This window comes from Natator depressus, chromosome 20, assembly GCF_965152275.1.
Source record: "Natator depressus isolate rNatDep1 chromosome 20, rNatDep2.hap1, whole genome shotgun sequence".
NCBI classification, from domain to species: domain Eukaryota; kingdom Metazoa; phylum Chordata; order Testudines; family Cheloniidae; genus Natator; species Natator depressus.
Window position 1 is genome coordinate 20,552,188 of NC_134253.1, and position 12,472 is coordinate 20,564,659.

At 53.5% G+C, this 12,472-nt stretch overlaps 1 pseudogene; it reads right to left on the reverse strand.

Annotated features, from left to right (window-relative positions):
• Window positions 1–1,629: 1,629 nt before the first annotated feature.
• Window positions 1,630–11,890, reverse strand: LOC141975321 (uncharacterized; annotated as a pseudogene).
• Window positions 11,891–12,472: the final 582 nt, after the last annotated feature.

Genomic DNA, 12,472 nt, shown 5'->3' on the forward strand with positions numbered 1-12,472 from the left:
CAGGGATGCACTAAACTGCTGGCTTGTTAAATCTCTGGTTGCTTCCAAATGACTTGGAAGGTCCTCAGTCCTTTGGTTAGAATGCTTCCATAGCCCAGACATTACAGCAGGGACGAGGCAAAATGGAGATGTTTCTTGGGCCTGTTATAGCTTCTGCTGTGTGGAGGGAAACCCATTGTTCTAAGCAAAGCCCTCAGCACAGTTTGTGGAAAAGTACAGGCACACAAGATGGAGTTTAGTATCCCATGATCTAGTCACATGCCCATGCATGCTTCGATGAGTCATATCAGAGGCCATGACCCATATTCTAGCTGGAAAGTCCATCAGGTAGGGATAAGCCTTTTCTATGGTCCAGTGTGAGTTAAGTGTTCTTTGATGGGCCATTCAACTTGTATAATCCCTTCACAATGTGCTGGCCAGACTAGAAGTAAGATGTCTTGTGGGTGTGACCACAGGAGCAAACACATTTGAAATGCAGGTATACAATCAATATTCATAACGTTAGATATAAAAAGATAGGATAATCCTATTCAGCAAACCATAACTTTTGGGGGGCACAGTGGGGTGGGGTGGGGTGGGGTGGGGGGGGTCCCTGGAGCGAGGGGCTGGGGAGGGGAAATCAGAGCACAGCAGAGTGAGGGAGGTCGGCCCCTGGAGTGAGGGGCTGGGGAAATCGGGGCGGGAGGCAGACAGGTTACCCCCCCCCCCCCCGGACGGCACTGGTATCTACTTTGGAGACCAATCCAGGAGCCAATCAGTTCTGTCTGTCAGGCCTGGAGGGGCGGGAAGAGCAGCAGCTGCTGAGCGGAGCCGCTTCTCCAGCAACAGCTGCTGCTCTTCCCGCTCCCCGGTGGCAGAGGCGGGTTACTGCACGTAACTGGACTTTTAGTGTCCGGTCAGCTGTGCTGACTGGACCCTGCTAGTTTCCCTTTTCGACCGGACGTTCTAGTCAAAAACTGGACACCTGGCAACCCTACCCACTAGTCCCTGAGCTCCCCACATCGCTGGGGCGCCCCCAGGGGTGAAAGTAAGTTAGAGGACTTACCGGTACGCCGGAGTCCTGAGCAGGGGGTGTGGCCTCCTCTGGAAGAGGCAGGGCCTTAACTCCCCAGGCCAGGGCTCCAGCTGCGGTAGTGGCGGCTGGGAGCCCGGGGCCCTTTAAATCACACCCGAGCTACCAGCTGCAGAGGCGGCTGGGAGGCTCGGGGGCGATTTAAAGGGCCCAGGGCTCCAGCTGCCGCTACCGCAGCTGAGCCCTGGGCCTTTTAAATCACTGAGGAGCCCTGGGGGCTCCCGGCTGTCACTGCTACCCCGGGACTCTGGGCTCTGGCAGAGCTTTAAAGGGCTTGGGGCTTCGCTGTGGTAGCAGCTGCCAGAGCCCCGAGCCCTTTAAATCCCTACCTGAGCCCTGCTGCCTGAGCCCTGGGGTAGCGGTGGCCAGGCTCCATTGGGGATTTAAGGGGCTCCAGCCGCTGCTACCGCCCCGGCCCTTTAAATGCCCACCGGAGCCCCACCGCCGCTACCCCAGGGCTTCGGCAGCAGGGCTCCGGCGGGGATTTAAAGGGCCGGGGCAGTAGCGGTGACTGGAGCTCCGGGGCTCTTTAAATCCCCGCCAGAGCCCCCCCACCCCTACCCCAGGGCTCGGGCAGCAGGGGCAGTTAGTCCTGCTTGCCAGTACTGCTTGCCGTTAGCGTTCTTTGTCAAAAACTCCTGAAAAAAGAAAATAATTGATTGCAATAAAATATGGCCCAAATCTAAGGCACCACCCCAATCCCACCTCACACAGCCCGTACTCCTCTCTGGCTCTCTGTTGTTCTCCTTGTGCCGAGATGTGGCCCATTGGGTTAGGCAGCGACTGAGATCGAGGCCCCATTGTGCCAGGTGCTTCACAGACACCTAGTGAAAGACGCTCCCTGCCCCAAAGAGCTTACAATCCAACAGACAAAACCAAGGGTGAGAGGGGAAACTAAGGCATGGTGATTTGTGCCAGGTCACACAGAAGGTCAGTGGCAGAGCAGCGAGTAGGACCCAGCTGTCCTGGCTCCCAGGCTTGTCCTGCACCACTAGACCAGGCTGGCTCCCCTCCCAAAGGACCTGCTGAGGGAGCTGCGGCTCTGGATGGATGTGGAAGCACCCTGTGGACATGGAGGCTAGGCAGGAAACATCAGGGAGCTCCCAAGTGACCATGATCTCATGGATCCCAGTCCTCCACCAGACGCTGTGTGTCCTTTCCCCATCACTCCTTACAATCAGGGGTCTCTCTCGACTCCCGCAAAGGTTTGCTTCCCAGGGAGCTTCCCTGGAGCTGTCAGGCTGACTTGCCTGAGGGTCCCCAGCAGCCTGACTGGCGCTTGGGATGAATTGTGCAGTAACTCTTGGGAGCTGGGGGAGTGCCCGAAGTCTGTGTTCTGGGAAGCGGTTTGCTACTCGGTCCTGTGCCAATAGATGGTGCTCAAGTATATGTAGCCTGGTCCCTGGGTTTTGTAGGGCCAAGACAATTTCTTGTGCACTGCAAATGGCTACCTCAGAGCGGCCATACTGGGTCAGGCCAATGGCCCATCTAGCCCAGTGTCCTGTCTTGCGACAGTGGCCAGGGCCAGGTGCTTCAGAGGGCATGAACAGAACAGGGCAATTATTGAGTAATCCATCCCTTGTTATCCACTCCCAGCTTCTGGCAGTCGGAGGCTTAGGGACACCCAGAGCATGGGGTTACGTCCCTGACCATCTTGGCTAATAGCCATTGTTGGACCTGTCCTCCAGGATCTCATCTCATTCTTTTTTGACCCTAGTTATACTTTTGGCCTCCACAACATCCCCTGGCAGTGAGTTCCTCAGACTGACTTTGTGCTGTGTGAAGAAATACCTCCTTAGGTTTGGTTTAAACCTGCTGCCTATTAATTTCATCAGGTGACGCCTAGTTCTTGTGTTCTGTGAAGGGTCAATAACACTTCTTTATTCACTGTCTCCGCACCCGTCCTGGTTTTATAGCCTCTGTCACATCCCCCCCTTAGCCGTCCCTTTTCCAAGCTGAACAGTCCCACTCTTTTTAATCTCTCCTCATCTGGAAGCTGTTCCAGCCCCCTGATCATTTTTGTTGCCCTTCTTGTGCACATCTTTACACTGGTGCATAATGTATTTCCTAGGCACTGAGCAGAGAAACATCAGCTACTATCCTGTCCCCAGGCATCTCTCTCATGCCAAGAGCCTCCCAGTTGCTGGGAGACCATCTCCACCCCCTGTCCGGGCTGTGTGGCTGGACTCAGTGAGCCTGACTTACCTGCTTTTGTGGGTTATCAAGAATAATCAGCTCGGCACCTTGGTCTTTGCAGGCCTGCTTGGCATAGGACCAGTGTTTACACACTGTGGAGAAGTAGTAGCAGGTCCCTGAATTCAGCAGCCAGCCAGCTGGACAAATGCTGCAGGCAGAGTCTGCAATGCGAGACAAGCAGAGGTCACTCTCAGCGCTGGACTGCAACGGACAATAATAGCGTCTGCCTAGTGCCCTTTAGCCAATGACCTCAACGCGCTTAGCCAAGGTGGGGAAGCGTCACCCTTAATTTGCAGAGGGGGGGAAACTGAGACAGAGAGAGGTGCAGTAACTTGCTCAAGACCATTCCCAAGCTGGGAAGAGAACTCAGGAGACCTGATTTCCGGCCTCACCTGCCCTAACCACTAGCCCAGTGGTTTTCAACCTTTTTTCGTTTACGGCCCTTTAAACCATTTCTAATGGTGGTGCAGACCCCTTTGGAAATCTTAGACATAGTCTGCAGACCCCCAGGGATCCGTGTACCACAGGTTGAAAGCCACTGCACTGGACAACATTGACTTCAAGGAGCTGGGAATAGAAGCCAGGAGTCCCAGTGGCCAGCCCTCTGCTCTAACCACTAGACTTCATATACCTCCCAGAGATGGGAATAGAAGCCAGGTGTCCTGCATTCCAGTCCCCTGCTCTAACTATTAGACAAAACTGACTCCTTGACAAACTAGGGGAAATCCCAGCTAGCCCCCTGAACATTATCACTGCTTGTGGGGAAAAGGAGCAGGAATCCTAACTGCACGAGGTGCCATGGCCCAGGCCCCCATTTGCTGGGTGCTGTACATTATTTATTACATGAATTATGGCAGTGCTTAGATGCCGCAGTCATAGATCAGGCCCCATTCTGTTAGGCATGGTACAAACACAAAACAGAAAGACAGTCCCTGCCGTGAAGAGCTGACAGTCTCAGCAAGTCGAGGCTGGCGTGTGTCTCACCGTTCCTTTTCTGGACAGCATCCAGAATCTTGTAGGCTTCAGCCCTGATGTCATCTCTGTCACTTTTCGCTTTGGCCAGACCCTCCGACACTGCAAACACAACACATGTCACATGTAGGAATAGGGTTGTATCCCTTTAAACAGTCTGTGAGCCTCCAGTGGCGCTCACCATATTCTGTACTTCAGAAGCTGCCAGAAGCCAGCTAGAGCAGCGGGTGTGTGCAGCTAGGCCTGGCACACCTGTGTGCAGATCGTAAACACTAGGACTTGGGGCCTGGCTGTGACACTGAAGTGGGGCCCGTATCCCAGCAGCAGGAGTCACAGAGCTTGTTACACGGTCAGTCTGATACAGTCATTAGGGACTGGAGACCTGGCCGGAATCACCAGCTGAACCTGAACCTTTCACAAGGGTCAAAATCATTCATCTAAAACCAGGTCCCCACCCCCAAACCTCAGCAGGAGCCCTGCCCTCGCCTCACACCCAGGCACACTGCCCTGCCCCACAATTCCCTACCTCTGGCTCCCCAGTTTATTACACCTGGGCCATCTTCTGCCCAGCCCTTTAATCTATCTGCCTCCCCTCAGCCACTAATGAGTCACCATCCCTATTTCCCTCCCCCCGGCCCTCCCCTGCTTCCAAAACACATATCCCCTCTCCTAGCGGTCCCAAGTGAACCTAGGGAGAAAGAAACGGCCAGATCCCCCCTCTGTAGCAGCCCAGCCCATGGGAGTCCCTGAAGGCCAGAGACTCCTGCAGTGACCGGGAATGCACCTGGGGTGAGAATCCCTGGAACTGAAGAGTGAACTGGCTTCCCCAGTTCACCCCAGCTAGTCACACACCCTGAGCCTGGTACAAGAGGAGCCCTGAGTGCAGAGGCTCTGTGGGCACTGGCTGTGTCCCCGCCCCTCCGGTGGGTCACCCAGAGTAGGGCAGGGCCCTGGTTTCCGGCCTCGGTGACTTGATCCCAAATGCTGCTTGCGCGGGCTGGCCTGGCGGGGTAGGGTGGAATGGATCCCAAATCGCCATGGGAACCTGGCGCTGGGATTCTCCACCCCGCTCTCTTCTTTCTGCTGTTCTCCACCCCCTCCTCTGCCTGAGCCCTGCTCCTTGCCCCCCACCCCGCCATGGGCACTCACCTTCCACTCTCAGCGTGGCCTGGTCCGACTGCAGCCTCTTCAGCTCCGTGGCCAGCTCCACCTCTGAGAGATAAACAGGGCTGATCACGTTCCTGAGAGGGGACCCAGGGCTCAGCGGGAACAAGGAGGTGGCCAGGGAATGGGGGATGTTGGGGGGAGCTTGGAAGGAGGAGGAGTGACTTGACTGGGGTGCAGGAGGTTCGTAGAGGTGATGCTGGGCTGTGGGTCTGTGAGGGCTTCAGTACGTACCAGTGCTGTGCATGGCGGACTGGTTGAAATGAAGTGTCTCCAGTTGCTTCGCTGTCTTGGAGCCTGGAAGAGACAGAGGCCGGTGAGCTGGGAACTACCCCTCTCTTCATCTCGTGGGGCAGGGCCGTGTTCCCTAGCAGAGCGGGTCTGTCAGGTACTGGGGTCTCCTGGGGCTGGTTTCCTTCCTGGGAAGAGGCGGCGCGGGTGGATTTTCTTTCATCCCCTGGCCATGACGGTCCATGACTCAGGCTCCGAGATGGAGAGCGACTTGCCCCAGGCCAGGTAGTGAAGCAAGATTAGAACTCGGGGCTCCCTGACTTGTGCTCATTCCCTCAGACCCCACCTCCAGCTACCAGCCCTGCCTGGGGACAGCTTGTTAGTGAGTTTAGTTAGGGCCCATCCAGACTAGGGAAATTTGTACTAGTGTCACCGTGGACTGGTGCAAATCCCTAGTGCAGACACATGGCACAAGGCTTGCACAGGTTACCAGGATTAGACCCACTGATGTGAGTCCTACTTTGCATTATCCCAGTGTGTGTCTACATTAGTGGTTTGCATCAGCATTTACCTATCAGGACACGGTCTGTAGACAAGGGGCAGGTTCTCCATCACCTGGAATTATTAAAAGATTGTCTGTCTCTTCCTAAAAGTTCCACTCCAGCTTGACTGCCAGATATGGGCTGGATATAGGAATCGCTGGGTGGGATTCTGTGGCCTCTGCTATGCAGGAGGTCAGACTAGAGGCCCATAACAGTCCCTTCTGGCTGTAACATCTATGAGCAACGATGGTGCAAACTTCCCTAATGCAGACAGGAACCTAGCTAGTTAGATAGACCCTGAGCCAAACACCACTGAAGACAATGGGAGCCTTTCTATTGGTTCGGTGGGTTTCAGATCAAACCATTAGTTAGTTAATAGGAGCAGAACAGAAAAGAAGAGAGGTTTGGAATTTCTTGTTTCCCTGTGTCCCTCTGCCTGTCTGTCTGTCTCCACCTATCACCCCATGTCTTACACTTAGGTTGGAAGCTCTTTGGGGCAGGAACTGGCTTTGTGTACTGTGTTTGTACAGCACCTCACACAATGGAGTCCTGGTTCATAACTGGGGCTCCTGGGTGCTGCCATAATACACCTAACAGGCGAGTCTGGGATCCATAGACAATCACAGTCCTTGTTATAGCCAATGAGTGCCAAGTATCCACTTTTAGACACAACAGGAGGAGCTATCAACCTCATTTATGTAGTGAAACAGCTGCAGATAATGAAAGTGACCACCCAAGGCACCAGGCTGCATGGCAGGAAAGAGCCGTGTGGGCCGAGGGGCACCCTGGTTGTAGCCCCAGGTGTTCGGAGCAGCCTGTGTGTGAGGGAGGCTGAAGGAGCTGTGAGCGGGACCCTGTCAGGAAGCAGAGATGGAGTTTCTTGGGCACAGAGCTTAAGGGGCAGAAGGGGGATTTCCGAGGCAGGGAACAGCCTGCAGCTGTTTGTTCCTGCTGTGTTCAAGGGAACAAGATGTTCTAACTAAACAAGATCACAGCGAGAACAGACCTGCTTGGGAGCAGCGATTGCTCCCCCTAACAGGAACAAACCTGACAGCACCTCTGATTTTTGGCTTCTGCCAAAGGGGCAACATCAGTAATACAAATACACGGACACTCATAAGTAAACTGAATTGTTACCGTTGCCTCTCAGCACGGATTGACCAGTCCGCAACTGCTCCAGCTCCTTGGACATCTCCGAGTCTAGACAGAAGGACAGATGCCAGCTGTTGTTTATATGGTTTGGGGGGGGGGAGGGGGCTGAGTTTTCGATTTGGGTTCACAGCGTAGAGCGACATGCTGCATTTCTACTTTCCAACTTCCCCCTGTGGAGATAATCTCTGAGGGTGATATCCCCAAAGGGATTTCGGCATTGCAATGCTGAGCACCACAGTGCCTAGAAAATCCCAGGAACACCCACAAAGCCGAGTTACATGCCCAGGCTCCGATACAATGACTGGGGAGAGCAATGCATCTGAGTGCAATCCCCAAAACCCAGCACGCTAGGCGGGGAGCTGTGTAAGTAGCCAATGGGAGATACTGATGAGCCATCCCCACCCTTTTCTCAGAGCTAGGCATGCTAATCCAGGCTGCAGGAATGGGAAGTATCTAGCTCCTCTAGTCATCCACAGACAGGAACTCCTCTCCTGGCTTAGGCACCTAGGTAGTGTCTTTTGGGAATGAGTTAGGTGCCTGCCTCATTCTACACAAAATGCAGGGGAGGAGGTGCTGCTGCCCACCTTATAATTTATAGCCCAATGGTCAGAACACTCACTTGGGATGTGGGCGACCCAGGTTCAAATCCCTCCTCCCTGGCAGAGGAGCAGAAAGGATTTGTATAGGGGCTTAGGTGGGAGACAAGCATCCAGATGCCTCGAGGGAGGCAGGAGTGCGCATGCCTAGAGGTGTCGAGTGAGTTTAGGTGCCTACAGTGCTCAGTGGGAGTTTTGTGGATTGCAGTAGGAGACTTAGGTGCCTCACTGGCTTCAAGGATTTCACCCAGAGTCCCCTCTGAATGACTTCTGCCCTGGCGCAGTCTGGCCAACTCCAGAGGTTAAAAACCAATCACAAGATTGGCTTAAAAATCATGAGATTTGTGAAAAATAATAGACTTTACTTTTCTTTTCTTTGCCTCCTGGTTTCTGAGCCATTACATCGCTTTCCCAAGCTTTTCTCTGCAACTAGAATCCGTCTCAGTATTTTTAAATGAAAGCTCAGATTCCCACCTAATCACAAGACTCCTGGAGCCGGGGCTTCAATTCAAACACCACCTAGAGTTCACAACGCTGAGGCTGCTGTGTGTAATGACACCCACCAAGGCTCCTCAGCAGGACGTGAATCCCTGCCACAGCAAAGACCTTTTGAGCTACAGGAGCTACTCTGTTAGCTGGCAGGAGTAGTTAGGCTGTTATCCTGTGTGGAGCAGCTGCTAGAGGGCATCCCAACACACATTGTACTCACTTGTACCTGTGAATACATTCAAGAGTCAAACACCAGCGTGTTCCTGCTCACAGTGTGGGCTCTGGAAAGGTGCCCCACTGCTGTGAATTGGAGGGCAGGTGGCCTGACTTAATGAGCCTTGTCTTACAATTAGCAGCACTATGGCACAATGAAACACATTGCGGGGGCCTATATCCCTTCTCCTGCAGTGTCTTGACACTGGCCATTGCCAGACATAAGGGGACCTGGCTGGGAGGGACTCTTGGCCTGAAATCCTGGCCTTGCTGAAGCCAATGAGAGTTTGGCCATTGACTTAATGGAGTCAGGATTTCACCCCTGGTCTTTTCCACGGGTCCATTCCTGTGTGATAGTCCTAAATGCACTCCAGAATACTTACACTTTCCAATCACCATGGCGAGGAGGATGACCCATAACACAAACGACACGGCGTGCACAGCGTAAAGGGTTAATACTGACCTTTCCTCCCCATTCAGGCCCCTACCGCACTGCAGCAAGGAATTCCCTGGAAGGCAGGAGCAGAGACAGCGGGGGTTAGAGCATCGGTCCCTGCCCTCTGGCGAACCAGTGCTGCGGGGGCAGGTGTGCTCGAAGCCTCGCGGGGAAGGCACTAGGGGAATTCAGAATTCACTGTTATTGTAATTCATAAATAGTGATGGACGTGTCACTGGGGTCAGGAATCTCTGTGCAGCACAGAGCATGCCGGGGAATTCACACCCTCTATCTATCTATCCCTATAGAATCATAGAATATTAGGGTTGAAAGAGACATCAGGAGGTCATCTAGTCCAACCCCCTGCTCAAAGCAGGACCAATCCCCAACTAAATCATCCCAGCCAGGGCTTTGTCAAGCCGGGCCTTAAAAACTTCTAAGGATGGAGATTCCACCACCTCCCTAGGTAACCCATTCCAGTGCTTCACCACCCTCCTAGTGAAAGAGTTTTTCCTAATATCCAACCTAGACCTCTGCCACTGCAACTTGCGACCATTGCTCCTTATATCCACCCTATCTATCTATCATTTGCCCACCTGGATTTCCATTGAGCCTAAGCCCCAGAAGTAAGAGAACCCCATTTCCTGGGAGTCCCCTCTGTTTTCCCAAGGATCCTTTGGGGGAGCCAGGCCATGAGATCCATGTGAGATGCTGGGATGATTCCCTGGGGTTTCACCTCCCACCCTTTCTTCTCTCTGCTTTGACTGCCTTCCACCATCAGGATACAGCTCCGCGGCTGCAACCCCTGCCTACATCTCCCCCTCACCCCCTGTTCAGTCCGTGCTCCCCTCCTGATGGTTGCTTGTACCACCTCCCTATTGCCAGCCCTGGCCTCCCCCCCAGTGCCCTATGCTCTCCCATACACTGTCCTCTAAGATTCCTCCCCATCTTGCTGCAGACTCATGCGCCATGAAGCCTGCCAGGCAGAAAGGCTGCCCCCCGCTCTGTGCTGCTCTGTCCCATCCACTGTAGCCTCCTCCAGGCAGGGACAAGCCCTTGGTTCAGAGCGTTGCTCCATGCACAGTACCATGTACTCACCAGCCAAACCCCCCTTCCTCCACTGCCTCAGCCCACTGTGCTGCTGTCAGTGGGGAGGGGAAGGAAGCAGCTGTGTCTCCAACGCCTACATCTCAAATCAGCGCCCCCTCCCACACACACATGCACATATCCCCCTTCACTTCCCAGGAATGAAAGTAAAAAAAGAGGAAGAAAAGAAGCACAAATCTGCTGTAAGCACAGAATTGCACGAGGCATGTTCCTATTGCACAACGCAGGGACAGTCCGCCTGATCAGCAGAACTCTGGCTCCGAAATGCCTCTCGTAACACGTCCACCCCTGGGCCTGGGACAGGGATCAGGGCCAAGGCTCCTGATGGTATAACCTGCAATTGTGTACGACGGGCTCCAGCGCCCAGCAACTCGTGCATTGTGGACACTAGTCCTGAGTGCAATATGGATGCAAAATGGATCTATTTATCCATTTATCCATTCAATCCCATAAATGCTAGCCATCCCTATACAACCCCAGCCAGCCATCCCCATACTCCTCCATCCGTCCATCCATCCATCCATCCCCATACACCCCCCTCCATTCATCTCCATATACCCCCCATCCACCCATCACCATAAACCCCCCTCCATCCAACCATCCCCATACACCCCCCTCCATCCATCTCCATATACCCCCCATCCATCTATCTATCCCCATACACACACATCCATCCCTATCTATCTCACAATCTCCATACACACCAGTTCATCCACATCTATCTATCTATCTATCATCATACAGCACCCCTCCGTCCCCACACACTCTCTCTCTCACTCCCCCGCTTTTAAACCCCTCATTGCCATAGTATGCAAGCACCAAACATAAACATCTGATGAAATGCTGCTGAGACAAGCCTGGAATTCTCAGCCTGGCTCTGCCCAGCACCTCCTGCTGTGACGTATGAAACGCCACCCTCCCAAAGTACAGACCTGCCTTCGAGTCTGACTTCGCTGCTGAGCACTATGCCACTCCATAAGTAGGGCCCAATCCTGCAAACCTCGCTGACACCGCCCTCCTCTTGGCTTCACTGGGGTGTGAAGTCTGCAGGATCAGGACGTGTTATCAAGGAGTGAGCTGATTAGCAGGAAATGATTGCGCACTCTCCCACTAATGCAGCCTGCTCTCCCAAAAGCCATTTCTGTCTCCTGTTCCTTGAGCGTCCCTTGGTTGGACTCTTCGCACTTTTGGTAAATGCTGCATCTGAGCCTCTTCCTACCCCAATGGCTCCAGCGGCTTTTATACCAGCTGAGGCTCTGAGCATCTTTCCTGGAAAAGGAAACACATGTACCCAGCCACTCTTCCTCTCTTCAGAACACAGAGATCTGTGACCCTGTCACTTCTCCTCTAGCAGCTGGGAGCCTTCATCCAACCAGGATTCCTGGTGCAGCTGACAAATAATAGCCACCCACCCAGTGACCCAAGGGGCACAGACAATCTTTAAGTGGGAGGATCTTTTCGGAGCTGGGCATGTCCTTACCCTGGGCCCGGCAAGAGGGGTTCTCGCGTGTGCAGTCTGTGAACATTGCTGTTCAGGGAAACAGAATGGTGAACATCTTGCAAATAAACAAACGGCACTAAGAAAACACCTGACTCCATGTCACCGATTTCTGCTCCAAACAGGAAGCCAATCTGCAAGGGCCTGAAAAGCCACTTGTCAAAGGGCACCAACATCTTTCTCTCTTTTCAGGGTCTTTGTGCCATTGATGGCACTTGGCATCTTGTCAGTTTCACTGGTTTGCAGCCCTGCATAGGCTGTGTGTCGGGTTCCCCTGTTGTTTGCATTGGTCTCTCTCACAGCACCAGGGAGGGGAAAACAAGGAAAATGTAATGGTAAAAGTACAAAAATTGGCAGGAGTACCCGGGGGAGGAGTAGGAGCTGAAACAACTTGTGTAACTAAAATCACTAGGGGGAATATTTTCAAAAGCACCTAAGGGGATGTCTACACTGCAGCAAAAGCCATGCGGCATGGCTGCGGCTGACCCAGGTCAGCTGACTCAGGCTTGTGGGATGCAGCCTGCAGGGGCTAAAAATTGCAGTGTAGACATTTGGGCTCGGGTGGGAGCCCAGGCTTTGAGACCCTGCCCCTCACCATGTTTCAGAGCCGGGGCTCCAGCCCAAGCCCAAATGTCTATGCTGCAATTTTTAGCTCCACAGCACAAGTCCCAGAAGCCCAAGTCGATTGACCCCAGTTCTGTGGCTCAGTGCAGTGGATTTTTTATCGCAGTGTAGACGTACCCTAAGTAATTTAGGAGCATAAATCCCAGTTTCAAAAGGCACTTGGGGCCAGATTTTCAAAGG